An 18,695-nucleotide genomic window follows, 5' to 3' on the forward strand; every position below is an offset into this window, starting at 1 on the left:
GTGCATCCTGTAAAATCCTCTCCCTTGAGCGTGTGAACCTAATATGTAAGGTGAGAACCTTTAAAAGAGGGTCTAGAGGTCAGATATAAAGTTAGAGAGATTAAAAACTGCAGCAGATGCTTTACTATTGGTCTTGAAGAAACAGAATGCCATGTTTTGGAGGGGGCCACACGGCAGGGAACTGTAGGCAGCCTTGAGTTGCTGAGAGCTATCCCCAGCCGACAGTCAGCAACAAAATGGGGACCTGAGTCCTACAACCACAAGGAACTGGATTCTGCCAACAATATGAGTGAACTTAGAAGACTGTGAGCTCCAGATGAAACCACAGACCTGACTGACATCATGATTTCAGCCTGTCGAGACCCTGAGCAGAAGGCCCAGCAAAAACATGTTGAACTCCTGACCCATGGAAACTTAGATAATAATTGTGTGTAGTTTCAAGTCACTAAGTTTATAGTAGTATGTTACACAGCAGTAGAAAACTAATACACTCTGTTATTTTGGTCTTGAATAGAATTACTTTTTACTAAACTGTACATTTTTATTTTAATTTTGCCTTTGGGTCTAGGAAACAATGGTATAGTCAGTCTGGTTTAAAAGGTGTCAAGCTAGAAGTTTCTGAGTCTTTCACTTGTCTTCCAATATACAATACCTGGGAAGCTGCAGAAAAGTAAGAAAAATGTGTAAGTATGAAAACTAGGATAGAAGTTCAATCATATAGCAGAATCTGAGGAGGAATTTAAAAATTGTCCATTCTACTGTGTATTACCATATCGAATTTTAAGTCAAGCAGTCTTATTTTACAAAAAAAAACGTTTCATGTTCCTGTATATATCTTTTTAACACGGTATTGTAATGAAAGCATTTAATGGACCCACCTATGAGTCTGCCATGGGAAGTAGAGCCATAGTTAAAGCAAGTAGAAAAACCCTCCCTTTTATCCTGCTCCATTTTCTGTGTTGATATTCTTACAGTGTGCTTCCAAAATACTGTGTATGTCTTATTTTTGAATAATCAGCTTAGCTTGAACTGTTTTATAAAAAATGTCTAAAGTAGTTCTTCGTTAATTGTCTGCTGTTTTTTAGTTCTCCTTTTGAAATTGATTTCTGTAATTCACTTGTTATGGAATTGATTTGTGCAGAAGGGAAGTTCTGTATTTGTTATTTTGGTTAGTTTGCCTTAGGCTTTGTGGGACTAAATAACATTTGTAAGGTAAACATTCTTGGCTAGGTTGATTTCTATGTGGGGCCCTTTAACAAAGGGAAGGATTTACTTACTTTTAAAATTCTAACTTGGCTTTGCCAAATTATATAGGTTATATGACTGATGCTTAGAACAGGAACTGGTTGCTTATAAAAGAAATGGAAGGCTCCCCAGGCATTCTTCCTTTAGTAACTAGTTTTAAAGAAACTGCTCCTTGGGTGAGATTAACTGTCACCATGGTTCTGTCAGCCCTTGACTTTCTTTGATTAAGTCTTGACTAGAGCAAAATGTGCTGTTTTATTTATTGTGTAGAACATCTTTGACTTAGATCAGGCATAGTACTACCAACTGAGTTCACATAGGCCATGCAATGACTGCCAAGTAAAAGCAGTATTGCTGTTGAAATCTCTTTTGCGCTGGATGCTATGCAAAACTTCCACAGAATATGGCCTTTGGAGTCAAAGAAGTTGGTGCTCACTTGGTTTGGTGTTCCTGGATTTACTTTTTATTTTCTTTTCTTCTTGATTTTAGTATTTTTGTGTTTGTACTAATTCTTGCTCCTTATTCTTTGATGATATGGATGGCCTGCGGGTAAGGTGGGGGAATGTGAGAGCTGTGTTATATGGGATTCTTGAAGTAGGCAACAATCAGAGTAGCTTATGATAGATAGTACAATTTTAGAATCTGAAGAGGATAGTAGGGATTTAGTTTACTGTTCAGTAATATGATAGTTAACAGAATAGACTTTGGAGTTTGGATTAGACTCCTAGATTTGTTATTTGCTAGCTGTATGACAGTGGGCAAGTTACTAAACATCACATTCAGTCTTCACAACTGTACAGTTGGAATTTTTAATCTTCTTTGAAAAGATGTGGAAATATTTAGGGAAATCAAGTACTTAGCTTAGTCCCAGGCTTATAATACATGTTAAATTAAAAGAAAGAAAAAAAAAGAACCGTCCTAGATGAATGGTGAACGTAAATAGATTCTAAGAGTATGGAGAAGGAGAAGATTAAAATTAGAGTTAAACTTGATGATTGAACTACGTTTAATTTTATTCCTAAAATTCAATTTTCTGTGACAATTTTCAGCCTTGAATTAGATCTCATTTTTAATCATTTTTTTCTCCTTACCATAAAAATTATTTCTATTGTATACACTTCTAAAATATTTGGAACCTGAGCTCAGTTAAAAAGATGACAATTAAATTTAAAAGATCAATGACCCTTGATTCATGTTGAGTGAAAGAAGAAAGAGAATTTATTCCTTAAATCTAATTTGACGGCAATATTACAGTTTGCTTTTGAGTTTTCTTCAGGATAAAAAGGAAACTATATGGTGTGTGTATATATAATAAACATATTATTTATTTGCTTTGGCTAAGCAAAGCATACCAGCTTATCAGGAGAAATTTTCTTGTTATTAAATTTTAAGAGAAAATTGTCATATGGGTTCTCAGTATAATTTGTGAACATGGATTTTTAGTGTGCTCATCCTAAAATAGACCATTACTTTAGAGGAACAGCAGCTATTGCAATACTTACACCATCTCTCACAAATATACTACATATATGCATATATATATATATATATATATATGTTTCAGTTATTTTAAGATTAAATTCTTTTGAGAATATTCCTTTTACTGAGCCTTGGCTTGTACTAGAAAGCAGTAATACTTAATTTAAAACAATATGGTATCATAAGAATAAACTGCTGAGTAGAACAGAATACAAGAACAGAAATTGACCCAAATGTATAGTATAAGAATTTAATAAGTGATAAAGGTAGTGTTATACAAGAGGCATAGACACACACAAATTAGTATTATGCCATATAGGTATAAAGTAACTTTTCCTCAGTAAACCTTATAGGCAGAAAGGTCAGAACAGTGCCTGAGAATACCATCTTCCTGTCATTTTGTGGAGGGACCTGATGGGTTCAACTTTGCTGTATAAACAGTGGGACATGCCTCAGGAGAAGGACCCTGCTCTTGTAATATTGATAGGGAAGCTGGGAGAAGGGCAAGAACATCTAGTCAATATGTACTAGGTGGATCCTTGCTGGTCAGAGAAATGACTTGGCTAGGGGAATTCTATCAATGCCTCTTAGATTAGCTAAAGAGACTTAGTATTCTTCAGATGAGCTGACTCAGTCTATTGAGTTAGTAACTGGTTTTACCAGTTCATTGCTAAGCTTTGAGAATGGGGAAGGTAGAGAGCCACTAGGGCCCTCCAAGGTAGCATCTCATGGCACTAGGGAATGCTGTTAGCATGACTGCTGCTTTACTTATCTGTCTTCCCAACAAGTTTATGGTCTCTGTAAGGACAGAGGTATGTTTTTTACCTTTATATCTTCAGCACCTTGCTAGCATAGTGCTTGGTCATAGTAGATAGTTAATAAATCAATTAATTACTCTTAATTGTGTATTTAATTAAATTTAATGTACCTACACCTTAACATTTTTCAGGAAAAGCCATCCTTTTTTTTTAATATTCTAAGGTATATCCTCTTATTCCAATTATATTCTTAAGTATATGAAAACATTAAAATTGCACTTTGAATGGATTTTGAAACTATCTGAAAATACTGTGGAGGTACTAAGAAGTGATCAAATTAACTTCTTGTTAAAGATAGTGGGTCGAACACATATATTTCTATCTTCCACCTCTCCAAACTCATAAAAACAACAGCTAAGGGAATTTTTTTAAAAAACAGGAGCTCCCAAACATAAAGACTCTAGGAGAGCAGGTGATAGCAACATTTTTTGGAAATCGGAAAGTAAAAAGATGTGTGATAATTGTCCTAACATATCCAAGAAAACTCAGTCCTAAACCAGTAGTAGAAGAAAATGAGAACAACCCAATTTTTAGTGTTTTGCAGAACCCCTATGTTTAAGAAATTGCTGGCATCAGGGAAAGGGGGTAAAATTGATGGCCAAACAGGAAGATTGGTTGAATGTCTATTTCAGAACCAGTTAGACATCTGGATTCCTTCCCCAGCTTTTTCCTATCAGTTAACTACCTGATTCCAACTCTAACTGAAGATCAGAGAACAATAGACACAAACTGAAAACAGTGAAAGTTTATATACTAAATACTGAGATTTATTCTAAATCTCACAGCCCTCTTTTCTGATTTGGTTCCCAGAACCAGGCTTATACCCTTCAGGTGTGAGATTGGAAGATAATCTGAATACTCTGAATAATATGATTAGCCCAAGAAAAGTATCCTAAAGATATGTCCACTGAGTAGTCCCCAGTAAAAAGGGCAAGTCAGATCACTTTTAAGGCCACAGTAGAATAGACTGATGTACACTCAGTCAGCTTTTTAGTTTCCCAATTTAAAATTTGAGCAGATGGCTAAGGATCACCAGATATTTGAGAAAAGATTCTAACATGAAAGTAGAGTCAGAACAAACACATACAAAGAAGCAGAAGATGGGGACTATGCGAGAAGAGGAAAACCTAAAAGGCAAAAAAACCCAAACTATTGTCAGTAGCATTAGAAAGATAATAGAAAATAAATTACATGTAAAAAGCAAGATCAGAATGCTGCATAAAAGGAGAAGTGCAGAGAACAAAAAGAATTTTAGAAATTAAAAATATGATAGCAGAAAACACTTAAAGGAGGGTTTGGAAAATAAAGTTAAAAATATATTCCAGGGCTTTCCTGGTGGGGCGGTGGTTGAGAGTCCCTCTGCCGATGCAGAGGACATGGGTTCGTGCTCTGGTCCGGGAGGATCCCACATGCCGCAGAGTGGCTGGGCCCGTGGGGCATGGCCGCTGAGCCTGCGCGTCCGGAGACTGTGCTCCGCAACGGGAGAGGCCACAGCAGTGAGAGGCCCGCGTACCGCAAAAAAAAAAAAAATAAAAAATAAAAAAAGAAAAAGAAAAATATATTCCAGAGAGAAGAGTAAAAAGAAAAAGAGATAGAACATGGGAAATAGAAAAGATATAAGAATATTAAGGGGCAGTCTAGGCGATCCAGCATTTGAATACTAAGCATTCTAGAAAAATAAAGCAAAAATGAAGGGAAGGAATTCATCGCAGAAATAATATGGGAAAATTTCCAAAATTCTAAGACATGAACATGCAGATTAAAGGACCCACCAACTATCCAACAAAAGGCATGAAAAGAGACTTATATCAAGGCATATTGTGAATTTTCAGAAGCCAGAGGACAAAGTGAAAATCCTAAATGTCTTTAGAGGTTAAAAACAATATCTTATATGGCTTGGCTATGTATTGCATTTATACAGTTATAATAATTAAATGCTAAAAGTTAATATAGGTAATTAATCCATTGGTTTATCTCTGTTGTAGAGGGATACGTGAATGGACACTGCACAGATATTTGGTGCTGGTGTGTTAAGAATGTGAAAGAGGGCTTCCCTGGTGGTGCAGTGGTTGAGAGTCCGCCTGCCAATGCAGGGGACGCGGGTTCGTGCCCCTGTCTGGGAAGATCCCACATGCCGCGGAGCGGCTAGGCCCGTGAGCCATGGCCGCTGAGCCTGCGTGTCCGGAGCCTGTGCTCCGCAACGGGAGAGGCCACAACAGTGAGAGGCCCGCGTACCGCAAAAAAAAAAAAAGGAATGTGAAAGAGACCTTAAACCCCCGTCTTCCATGGTGGAAAGTCAATAGATAATGCTTAGAACTTAAAAACCCCACAATAACCAAAAGGCAGAAACAATCCTAGTGTCCATTGATGGATGGATAAACAAAATGTGGTATATACATATAATGGAATATTTTTTAGCCTTAAAAAAGGAAATTTGGACACATGCTACAACATGAATGAACCTTGAAGACATTATGCTAAGTGAAATAAGCCAGGCATGAAAGGACAAATATTGTATAGTTCCACTTATCTGAGGTTCTGAAGTAGTCAAATTCATAAAGACAGAAGGTAGAATGATGGTTTCCAGGGGCTAGCAGTAAAAGGGATGAGGAGTTAATGTTTAATGGGTACAGAGTTTCGGTTGGGGAAGATGAAGAAGTTCTAAAGATGGGTGGTGGTGATGGTTGTACAACAAGGTGACTGTACCTAATGCCACAGAGCTGTACAGTTAAAAATGGTTAAAATGGAAAATTTTATGTCATAAATTTTACCACAATTAAATAAACCTAAAGAAATAAGCAGTAGCACACATAAGCATGGTATGTAGCAATAAAGATGTAAGCATCAAAAGAGTGGTTGCTTCTGGGGAGCAGGATTTGGGGAGAAAGAGGAGAGGAGGAAACGGTTGTTTCTCATAATAAACTCTTTATGTATAACTTAACTATGCATAGTTTTGCATGTATAACTTAGGGAAGATATATTGAACACACACAAAAAGAAAAGAAACTTAAGTCAGATTAGGTGTATGTGTATAACATGGGATTTGTTGGTGGACTGGATATGAGGTAGTAAATGTTCCAACTCTCAGGGTACAGAGGAAGCGTTCCCTTATTTAAGGGACTATTTATATCTATCTATGGCATTATTGATTTTCTTTTCTGTTTTATGTGGGTAATTGAGGAGTCTCCAGTCTTCAGATTCATAGCTGTAACAAGGTGGGAAAGGAATTATGTGTTAGTTGTAACTTAAACTGAGGTCCATTCAAATCTCTGTTGTATTGTGTGCCTTATTAAAGAAGTGAACAGATAAATTTGATTTAATAGGCAACAAAGCAAATTAAAAAAAATAATATAAAAATCTTGAAAGTGATGATAAAGGTTGCAAATTTGTAATAACCAGAATGTTCTCTTTCCCTTGCCTTGGATTCTTAAGTTAAATATTTACCATTGTTCAGAAGAGAATATGAGTTCTTCAATACCTTCCTTTTGTTGCAAAATGTCACACTACCTCACCCTGCCACTGTTGCAGGTTCACACTCATTTCATACTTGGGCATGTGTTCTGGTGAGTGAGTAGTCCCTGTGCTGCTGCAGGAGAAGATGGGGAAAGAGGGAGTTAAAAGAGCAGTGAAGGAAAGTAGTGCTGATAGGCTAGCCTACATATAATTTGACTTGGCCTCAGAGTTTTGTGGGAGAGAGCCAGTGTTAACTTTCTGTTAAATTTACAATAAAGGAAAATGACCTACACTATGAAGTTTTTCTTCGGTAGTTTGTACAATAACTGAACTTCATTCTGTTACAATATTCCTGGGATTTCCTGCAGCCTCCAAGTATCATGAAAAATTGTACCACACTAATGTGGAAATGAAATTCAGGTCACTGAACTCACTTTTTTTTTTTTTTTTTTGTGGTATGCAGGCCTCTCACTGTTGTGGCCTCTCCCGTTGCGGAGCACAGGCTCCGGCCGCACAGGCTCAGCGGCCATGGCTCACGGGCCCAGCCGCTCCGCGGCATGTGGGATCTTCCCGGACCGGGGCACAAACCCGCGTCCTCTGCATTGGCAGGCGGACTCTCAACCACTGCGCCACCAGGGAAGCTCCCTGAACTCACTTTTGACTTGAACTTGAGACCAGCACTTTCGATCTAACTTATCAGGTGGAAGTGAATTGATCTTATTGACATAAATAAGATGCTACCTGTTTGTGTTTTTATTATATAATTTAGCCTCTGAAATATGCAATGATATGAAAGGTTATTTAAAATGATGCCTTAAATATAATATGTAAATATACAGCCTAAGTGCTGTTAAATATTACTGTACAGAGGGCCAGGAACAACCACTTTATTGTCTTTATTATCAGATTAAGTTTATTATTATGTTTTAAAAAGCCTTTATTTTCAAAATTTATTTATTTATTTTTGGCTGCGTTGGGTCTTTGTTGCTGCGCGCGGGCTTTCTCTAGTTGGGGTGAGCGGGTGCTACTCTTTGTTGTGGTGAGCGGGCTTCTCATTGCAGTGGCTTCTCTAGTTGCGGAGCAGGGCTCCAGGCATGTGGGCTTCAGTAGTTGTGGTTCGTGGGCTCAGCAGTTGTGGTTTGCGGGCTCTAGAGCGCAGGCTCAGTAGTTGTGGCGCATGGGCTTAGTTGTTCCGTGGCATGTGGGATCTTCCTAGACCAGGGCTTGAACCCGTGTCCCCTGCATTGGCAGGCAGATTCTTAACCACTGTGCCACCAGGGAAGCCCCAAGCCTTTATTTATTTGCTTATTTATTTTTACCGCACAGCACAGCTTGCCCGGGCCCTTGGCAGTAGAAGCACGGAGTCCTAACCACGGGACCACCAGGGAATTCCCATTATCAGATGAAGTTTAGATATGTTCAGACACAGCCTCTCTCTGCCTTTCTAAATGATGAATGGAAGCAAGATGTATTTTCATCTCATTGGAATGAACTATTAAAGTTTATGTTTAATAGGTAGTGATCTCTCACTACAGGTCTGAACGAACTAGTATTCTTTTTTTTTTTTTTGCTTTGTAATCAGTATATTAAGGAGACATTCATACATTTCAAGAATTGCTTAATTCTGATATCCAGATTTAAGCTTGTGAGAATATGACTTTAAACATACAATTAAAGCTATTCATAATTTGCTATACTACCAACATTAAATTACAGTTTCTTTGGAGCATAAGTTAAATGGTTTAAAGTAAGCCTGTAATATACCTGCAAAACACCTTCCTAACTCATACATGCAAATTACTTCTTCATGTAAAGGTCTTATCACTCCAGCCTCTAAGTTACCCTGCTCCAGAAGTCACTACTCTTAAGACTTACTGTGGTCCAAAGAGAAGGAAAAAAAAAAGTAACCAGGACCAATAACTAGATATATTAAAAAAAGATGGCCCAGCAGAAGGGAATGCAGTTCTACAAATGCAAGCCCTCAAGAAGCAGCATGTTGTATGATAAACCCCTTCTTTAGAAAGGTATCATTTCTATCACTGATACCACAGGCTAAATTAAATTATATAGCATGCCATCTTCAAGTAACAGTTGAGGCAATAGAATAAATGCAGAGGCATCACAATGAATCCCACTTAATACCACTATACAGACCAACACTTCTCTACAAATTCTTTGACTGCCAGTTAAATACAGTTTTAACTTCATAGCTGAACAATTAAGGGTCATACACTGAAGTCAATACATATACCTGGCATTTCAGTCTAAGCTATTCCATGTACATAGCTGAAATCAGTTACAAAGTATGGCCTAACAAATGCTAGGGGAAATTTTTTAAAGTAGTTTTTACAAGTATTAAACTTATCTTGCACACTGAAGTCATCATACATACAGGGCAAAGTCAGCGCTTTTATATTTGAGTTTATTCTTCATTTAACTTTTAAAACACTACTATAGTTGAATATTAAAACAAACAATAGCAAGTAGTGAGCATATTATGATTATAGTTCTTCACTCAATCACTACTGCAAATAAAATGCCAGCAGTGAGTGTTATTCACTGGCCCCATTAGGAGGTCTGACACTGAACACCACCCTGAGGATGATGTTCATCATCCCCATATGCTTCTCCATTGTAGTGGCACTGTCTTTCCTGATTCGGATCAAAGTCCACTAGTTCTGCCTGGTCCATTTCATCAGTCTCTTCCACTTCCTTCCTCTCAGGTTGGAGTTTTTCCAGCAAAGAGAGTTTATCAGGGGAGAGAAAGCCATTCTCAGGAAAGCTTACCTTAAATTCATTGATGATGCGACCCTTTTAATGTGGTCTATGATAAATTGGCATGCCTTCATTTAGCACACACTTGATATCTCCACGCTCGACAATCTGACCTGGATGAGAAGTGATGACTGTGGTGCGGTTGTCAAGAGTAGATACTGGCTTTTGGAAGCCACACAATGCCTCAACCAGCTGTATGTCCATACACATGAAAAGGTCTTCTCCTCGTCGAGTAAAAACAGCATGGTCCTCCTGATCTAAAATGATGATAATATCTCCTGGCTCCAGTCCTGGTTCTTGGTGTCTCCTTCACCATGGAATGTTATCTTCTGGCCATCTTTCATGCCTTTGTTAATATGAACTTCTAGAATTTTCTTCTCTCAAACTATCTTCCTTCCATTGCAGCTTTTACATCTATCTTTAGGACTGATCTGCTCCCCATGGCCGTGGCACTCCAAGCAGACAGACTGAATTTGCTGAACCATTCCAGGTCCTATTTGATGAATTCTTATTTGCATTCCAGTACCTCGGCAATTGAGACAGCACTTTACTGCTCCTTTCTTAGCATCTCGGCCTTCACGTTTGTCACAAATCACATTCTTTTGCAGATCTAGTTTTCTTTTTGCACCATAAATCTTCTAAGGTTACTGTGAGTTGATGCACAACATTTTTACCTCTCCTTTCTCTTTGCATCCTGCCTCTTCCTCCAAAAAACATATCAAAGATGTCCATGGGGGAGCCCAAACCACCACCTGCTCCACCTTCTTTAATTGCCTGCTCTCCTCCTTTGTCATATAATTCGCTTTGCATCAGAGAGCACTTCGAAAGCTTGAGAAATCTGTTTAAACTTCTCTCCTACATTTGGATTCTTATCAGGGTGGTACTTCAAGGCCAGTTTCCTGTAAGCCTTTTTCAGTTCTTCTTGGGTGGCATTGGGTTTGACCCCCAAAACATCATAAGTGGTTTCTTTCACCGTTTTCTACAGCCGGTGAGATGAGTGGGTCAGTGGGCCGGTGCCGGCGTGGGGGAGCGGGAAGGAGCGCTTTGCGGTGCGCAGCTCGGGCAGCCGCCACTCCTCCGCCTTTTCGAGGAGCGTACTATCTTACTCTGCTTGTGTATGGATGATGTTTTCTCAAGTCAGATATAACAACTGCATGATTGAAATATGGAATATATATTTTAAAACAAAGACTTGCTTCTCTTTTACTTGCATCTCTTTATATGGTTGGGGTCCCCCCCTCCATTTCCTTTCCTTTTTCTTTTCTTATTTTTTCTCTATTTCTCTCTTTTTTTTTCTCTCTCTCTCTCTCTCTCTTTCTCTGTTTGCCTCTCTCTTAGTTCTAGAAATCCTGCTTGTAAGACCTGAGAATTCAGCTTCATCTTGAGCAGCCTTACATGCTGACCACCCCAACTGAGAATCTTTATTTTAAAAAGTCAACCATGATATAAGATCTGAAACCATAATAAAGTTTGAGAATCGTGGTATTTGCTCTCTATTATGTGTATGTTTAGCTGTGTGGATAATGGTTCTTTGGTCTAAAGAACAGTTCCAAGTTTGACATTTTTAAAGGGTTTAAATTCAAGGATAAGAACTCATCAGTTCTGGTTCTTCCCAGATTTCAGATTTTCTTGATGTTCTGATATGCTTTCACTATTAATTCTAATTAGATTCTAATATCTAATCTTATATTAACACAGTGAATATACAAAGCAAACAAGGACACTAAAGACATGTTTTAAAATGGTTGTTAAGTCTTGCATATTTTTACTTACATGTGATTAATCCTTGGGCCCTGCCTACAGATAGTAATTTATTCTACTGTTTGAACTGCATCTTAAATTTGGCGAATGTTCTCTCACATTTCGTCCTTCTTTACCCCAAGTTTAGATCTGTTTAATATCATTTTATAAAATAGATCTCATAGAGATCTGGTCATTTGGTCATTTCAACTGTCTTTTATTTTTTAATGCTTTCATTGGGCTAGCATGGATCATTAATACCCAAGAAAATTAGTCTCATGTAATTGACTATAAAAATTACTGTAACGTTTTATAAGTAGGAGAATTATGAGTTATAAAATGTTAAAATCAAAGAGGCATTAGCACCAATCAAAGCTACTTTTACTTTAAAAAGGTTGAGTTTGATTATATTGGTTATAAGAACACTTCGAGATAGTGGTCTAAGAATGTAGACCCTTAAATGGGAGAAAGGAGACTGGATCCATTGCTGACTCTCTCAAGGACCATAGGCATTTACTTATTATCAACTTGGCTTGCACTAATTGCAGACTAGGAGAGGTGGTGCCTTACTTTATCTTTGTCATGCAGTTATAGTGATAATAGAGAATACAGAGCAGCAGTCAACTCTCTTTGTAATAATTTTTAGAGAAAATTAGCTCATATCCATTCCTAGTCAAGTCTTTCTTGTAGAAAATTTCTTTTGTAGTGTCTTCAATATTAAAGAGCATAGGTTTGGAGTCAAGAAAGCTGGGTTGAAACTTCTCACTTATAATGGGCAAAACACTTAATCTAAGCCTTATTTTCCTCTTTTATTAATGTGTCAAATAAGATCATGTATGTAAAGTACTTAGACACACAGTAGGCACTTAATAAATATGGCATTTTTGGATGTTTTTGTTTTGAGATCTATGTGATTTTATCAGGTAATTAGTCTTCAGTTGGGGTAGCTTGGGTATTGATAGCTTAATACCAGCTGTCTTTCTGCCTCTCCATCTTCTTATTAAATGATTGCAACTACATTTTTTTCATGAGTAGTTTTAAACAAACTGATTTGGAAAAGCATGAGCCACTACTTTTAGAGGGAAAAAAAAATTTTTTAACCTGAAGGTTTTCCTTATTTTTTTCAGGCTTCAGTGTTAAGAAATGCAGGGTTTTTGTTTGTTTTGTTTTTTGTACTATATTGCAATAATTGCTTTAATGTCAGTGAGAAACCAAACCTTACATCTGCTTAAATGGGCAATTCAGACCATAGAAATTAGTGAGACTTAAATGGATATCTTTATTTTGTTGATGGAAATTGTATTTTGGGTTCTTAGTCTTTCTACAGTCTCTTGAAGTAACTTCACTATGCATGTGGTGATCGTGTTTCTCAGTTACTAGATTGAGCTATACTCTGAGCTCAGTGTATTTTCTCATCTCCTGTGCTGATACTTCTTGGTATGAACAAGTCAGTTTACTGGTATGCTGTACTTGCCTTTTGACAATTCTAGATGCCTGCCACGTGTGCAGAGTGTAGTGGAGCCAAGTTTGAGGCTTGGATTTAGAGCCCTCCCCGAATCCCCGTGGTGTGCCCTTTGACCTGGGGGATAGTTCTTACTGGCCCTGGAGAAATCCAGTTGAGAATTCCTAGGATTGTTGTGCTCTCAGTGAGTGCTTTATTCTTGTCCTCTGCCAGATGTTTTCTTTACTGAGCAAAAAAACTCCATCAAAATAATGGTAAGGGAACTGGTATGTGAGGAAATAAAAAGAAAGGAAGAAAAAGAAATATTCAAATGTATTCAGGAGGGCCAGAGGTGTGGACCTAAGGATGTTCTAGAACAAGAGGAATCTATTTTCTCACATCCTACTAGATCTCCCTGCTAAAAAGTTTTAGCAAGTAACCCTAGTGTAGCTTCAAAATTAAAAATATTTACATACAATATATCTTTTTTTTGGTGTCCATAACTTTTTAAACATGCATAGATTCACGTAAACACCACCACAAACAGAACAATTCCATCACCTCCCCAAATTCCTTTGTGCTACCCCTTTGTAGTCAAACCATCTCTGTATTCCTAACCTCTTGGCCATTGATCATGAAGTTTATCAAAAGTATAGGTTGGGAAGCATATTGAACAGGTAATGAGGACTACCAGAAACTTCAGTTAATTAATTATTGCTAATTATTATCTCACTGATTGAGAATGTGACATTTCTCTTATTCCCTCTTGTTTAGGATCTCAACAGAGAAATGAACCCCAAACTAAAAATGCAGAAAAATTAAATTTTTGCAATTGAATAGTGACAGATGACCACCTAAGTTGTTGCTTTTTTAGGTCTATGTGATTCTAAGCTTTAGAGGCTTTATGACCTTTGAACCTGACTGTACTGGGATGAATTCTTTCTGTCTTCATTAGGAGGTGAATGGATAAATCACTGCACCAAGATGGCTAGGGAATAAAACTCTGGACTGGGAAGTATGGGAAGTGGTTAGATCATTAGAGGTGAGTTTTTCACTCATAGACTCTTTTCTTCTTTGTTCTTTGTGAGAGGCTATTGAACAAAGCAGTGGCAAGAGTTTATACTGTGAGCCGGAAGTTTTCAACCAACTACATTTTATTTGTTTTGAAAGCTTGCAAAAAAGTTGTTTTGTTGACAAGTTCAGGCTACTTTACCTTCCTGACATAATTTTCTAATTGCACATCTACAGCAAATTTAGAACAGCTTTCAATTATCACTTTGTGTGTGCATGCAGAGGAGAAAATGCTCTGCAGATTGGGGCAGTTGTCTGGGGGGAAAGAAAAGGCCTTGTCATGTTGTAGTGCCTACTTGCACGTGTGTGTTTGCTTAAACTCAGAAGTCAGCCAACCATTGAGGCCTCTAGTGTGGTTAGCTATTAAAACAGAACAGTGATAATGGATCTTTATATAAATGTTTAAGTATTTGGAAATTTTTAAAATTGAGAAAATTCTGTTTTACAAATCAGGGTGGGCTGTCAGGGGAGATGATTACCCTATACCAGTTGAGATGTTAATGAGATTGGGAAGGAAGTAGGGAATTTAAGAGCCCTTATTTTTAAAGTCTTGCAATGCCAATGCTTAAGATGTGTTCTGTGGCACACCACCATAAATCACAGAGGACTCACTTGTAGAATACTAGGTAATAAAAGGGATCTGGGACACTTGTTTGGAGGAGGGGAACCTATAGCTAGGATAGAGTTCAGGAAGTGGAACTAAGATGATAATCATTTACTGGCATTTTCTCGAGGGCATATGTCTGAATTGGCTTCATCTTTTTGTTCGCATAGAACCTAGCACACTGCTTTGTACAAACTAGGCATTCAGCAAATTTTTGTTATATTATACATACATACATTTTTTTTTCCTTTGGCAGGGCACTTATGCATTTAAGGACAGAGAATTTCCATGGATATTGTAAGAGTTTTAATATTTTCCTGGTCTTCTTAGGCTCTTAATTTGTTGATGAAACCTGTAATTGTTATGTTCAATTTTGATATCTCGAGTTGCAAATTATCTTTGAAGTACCAGGTGAAACTTTTTCACTTAGGTATAATTTTATCTTGATTCTCCTCCAGTGAAACTTTCTCACTTCTGTATACCAGTGCTTTTTTTTTCCTGGTAAAATATTCATAACATAAAATTTACCTTCTTAAATAATTTTAAAATGTACGGTTTTGTGGCATTAATCAGTACATTCACACTGTTGTACAATCATCACCACCATACATCTTCAGGACTTTTTCATCTTCTAAAACTGAAACCCTGTAACCAGTGAATTAAAAGCTTACGATTTGTGCTCCAGTACTGACTGAACAAATAAAATCTTTTATATATGTGTTGAGGAACTTGCAACCTCTTTCCAGGGAAGAAAAAAAGGCTAAAAGCAAAACCCGAATTCACACAATAGCTTTTTAATTTAATAAGAAATAGATTGTAGTTCTTGAATTTTATAGACAGGTTTTTCTCTTCTTTAGTTTCCTTAAGAAATTTGTTCAGAAGCAACAACTGGAGTAGCCCTTATTCTCTAAAAGTATTTCTAGTCTGTGTGTGTGTGTGTGTGTGTGTATTTTTGTAGTCTTTGTAACTAACAAGACAAATAGAAAGCTATATTTTTACCTTAGGTTTTGTTTTTAGTGTAATTACTTGCTGGCTTGAACAGTGGTGGTCTTAATCTTCTTTTGAGGGTTGTGCCCTTGAGTATGGTGATTTTATTCTGGTGTCAAAGAATTTAAGGATAAGGAGTATCTTTTTTTTCGGTACTATAATCTTATTTTTTGACTTAGGCTGAAGTCTGTTATTAATTTGTACCTTTCCCTTACTTCCCATATAAGAAAACAAGCAAATGTCAAAAAATAGTACAGCCTACTTTCCAACAGAATGACTTCAGCTCTCCTCAGTTTGTTAAACATATGAATCTCTTAGCTGCCCTGATGAAGAGGCTGTGGTCTGTCTGGGCATGTGTTATGTTTGTCTTTCTTGGTAAGTCTCTAAAGCAGAGTTGGTCTTTTAACAGTGGAGAGGAGAGATATCTATAGCAGTAGTTCTTAAACATTTTAGGGACGTAAACCTTTTGAGAATCCAATGAAAGTCATGAACCCTCTCCTCCGAAAAATTATTGTGTGGACACAAATTTTTCATAAAATGTCAGAGGATTTGAGTACTCTGTGAAATATATCCTTGTGGGAGCCATCTGGACTATTAAGATCCAGTATGAGTATTAGATTCAGTAGTGTATTCTGAGATGCTCCTTTTCTGGTTTCATCATGGTTTGTGAAGAATACATAGTGGAAAAGCTTGAATAAAATTATAACAGTCTCACAGTTCAATTTTACATCATTAGTGAAAATGGATGCTATTTTTACTAACACACTGACAGGTAGATTCAAGATGTTGGTAAATTTTTCTGACTTGTCCAGTTTAGATAGTAGATAGGTGTCTGAGAATACGTTGACCTATATTGTATACTGTGAAAGTTGGATAAGGTTGTATTTCCAAACTTTGGTTTGCCTATGATTTCTCGCATGCTTTTGTTACTTTTTTTTTCTTCTTACTTCTGTTGTGTAGGTACTACAGAAGAAATAGAGAAGGGCAAAATAACAATGAAAATAAATTTTAACTTGAAATAGCTAGTGATAGCATAATATGAGTAAACTTAAAATGGCATATACAGTATGACTTACACTTAAAATTGGTCATATTCAGTAGACATAAAAAGGCATTTTATAATACTTCGGTGAAGATCCACCTTTTTCTTCATAGAGAAAATACTCCTTTTTTCTGTACCTTAACCGATGTCCTAGAGAAACAGGACTTTTAAGCAGAAATTTGCTTGGCTTTCAGCACTCTTACTGCTTAATTATATGTTTCCACCATTCTTCATTGCTTCAATTCCAGTTTCAGAGGAAGAGGCTATTCCTCCTGTTTAAGACTGTTTCTTCCACTTGTGCTCAGTCTTATTTCTTTGTTCTGTCAAATGTTCCATCTTTCTCTTCCTTCCTTTTTTCTTCAACCTTTCCCTTTCACTGACTCCTTCCACTTTACACTTGACATGCTCAGGTCTCCCTTTCATTGGCTTTACCACTGTAATCCCTCTCCCTGTCACCAAACCATCCAATGCTTTTCTTCCATATTTCCTGTCTTATTGAAAGATACCACTGTTCATCCAAGATAGAAATCTGCGATGCTAAGGAATTTGATAGTTGGGTGGTAATCTAAGTGTAGTAAGTAGCATAGTAAGTAAAATATTGTGGGATGGGGAGGAGGATTCATAATATTGTAAAGTAAAAATGCATTGTATTAGTAAAAGCAGAATATTAGAACTATGGAGATTCTTACTTCCTGGGATAGTTTGGAGCTTGTAATGTCTGGAAATAGAGGTGGACTAAATAGCTTGATGAGGCTCTTTTTTCACCTTTTACTACATGTACTAGTGCATGACAGCGCACTAAAACTTTTCCAAAAAATTTGACACCCTTATCTTCAAAAGAAATTGAACACTTATACCCAGTAGCTGTATATTTGTATTTAAAAATTATATATGTATATTAATTTCAGTAGTAATACACATATGGTTCTAAACTTTTTTGATTATGGACTGCCTTCAGTAAAACACTTTTGTGCATATATACCTTATATATGTGTATGTTATTTATTTATAAGTGGTATACATATGTACTACTCTTATTAGCTACTGTCTCTGGGCAGGATGTATATTTAGGGAGAGAGTCATTGTTAATAATGCATTTAAATTCCCCTTTCAAATAGTCATTTTTATAATTTCAAATTTGGGGTGTTATTTTCGGTCAGATCTGCTTTGATCATCCTTATATTTGCCACATGATATATTTGACAGGGGGCTCTTACCAGGTGTGTCAGCTATCAATTGCTCTTAACAAACTACCTCAAAACTTAATGGCTTAAAGATACTATTGATGTATTTTTTCTTTTTTAAAAATATTTATTGAGTGGCATTATGGTAGAGCTGAGGCTTAAAAAAGAGGTTTGTTCATGTTAATTCTCGGCTTTTTTTTTTTTTTTGGCTGTGCCATGCGGCTTGTAGGATCTTAGTTCCCCAGCCAGAGATTGAACTCGCGCCCTTGGCAGTGAAGGCGTGGAATCCTAACCACTGGACCACCAGGGAATTCCCTGATGTATTTTTTCTTATGATTCCATGCATTTGTCTGCTGTCCTCACCTGGAAGTCACTCACGTGGTTAGCTGACAGTTGGTGCCAGCTGTTGTCTTGGTTCTGTACCTGAACTCTCACCCCGTAGTAGGCGAAACTGAGCTTCCTCATAGCATGGTGGTCTTCCTCATAGCATTCCTCATAGCATGGGCTCAGACAGAGAAAGAGAGCTGAAGCTGCTGGGCCTCTTAGGACCCAGAGTCCAGAATTTGGCAATGTCCATCACCTTCTGCTAGCCAAAAGCAAGTAACAAAGCCAGTCCAGATTGAAGAGCATGGAGAAATGGTCTTTACCTCTTCATAGAAGCAGCGGAGTCACATTGCTAAGGGGCATGCACACAGGGAGGCTTGATTCTTGGGGACCAATATTATAATGGTCTTACCACACCAGGATGAAGACAGGTGTTAACCCTTTTTATTAGTATTATTTCAAACCACAGTGTATATCTAGGGAAACATTAAAACCATTTGCCCATTTTCTACAAGTTTAACTAAAACTAGAT

At 37.2% G+C, this 18,695-nt stretch overlaps 1 protein-coding gene and 1 pseudogene across 27 annotated transcripts in view; one reads left to right on the forward strand and one right to left on the reverse strand.

Moving 5' to 3' along the window:
* Positions 1–18,695, forward strand: part of EXOC6B (exocyst complex component 6B) — a 703,642-nt gene that overhangs the window by 103,991 nt on the left and 580,956 nt on the right. The gene's annotated exons all lie outside the window — the stretch shown is intronic.
* Positions 9,436–11,169, reverse strand: LOC115803575 (dnaJ homolog subfamily A member 1 pseudogene; annotated as a pseudogene).

The sequence above is a fragment of the Delphinapterus leucas genome, chromosome 13, assembly GCF_059928025.1.
Source record: "Delphinapterus leucas isolate spDelLeu-1000000601 "Yukka" chromosome 13, BTC_Dleu_Yukka2, whole genome shotgun sequence".
In the NCBI taxonomy this organism is placed as follows: domain Eukaryota; kingdom Metazoa; phylum Chordata; class Mammalia; order Artiodactyla; family Monodontidae; genus Delphinapterus; species Delphinapterus leucas.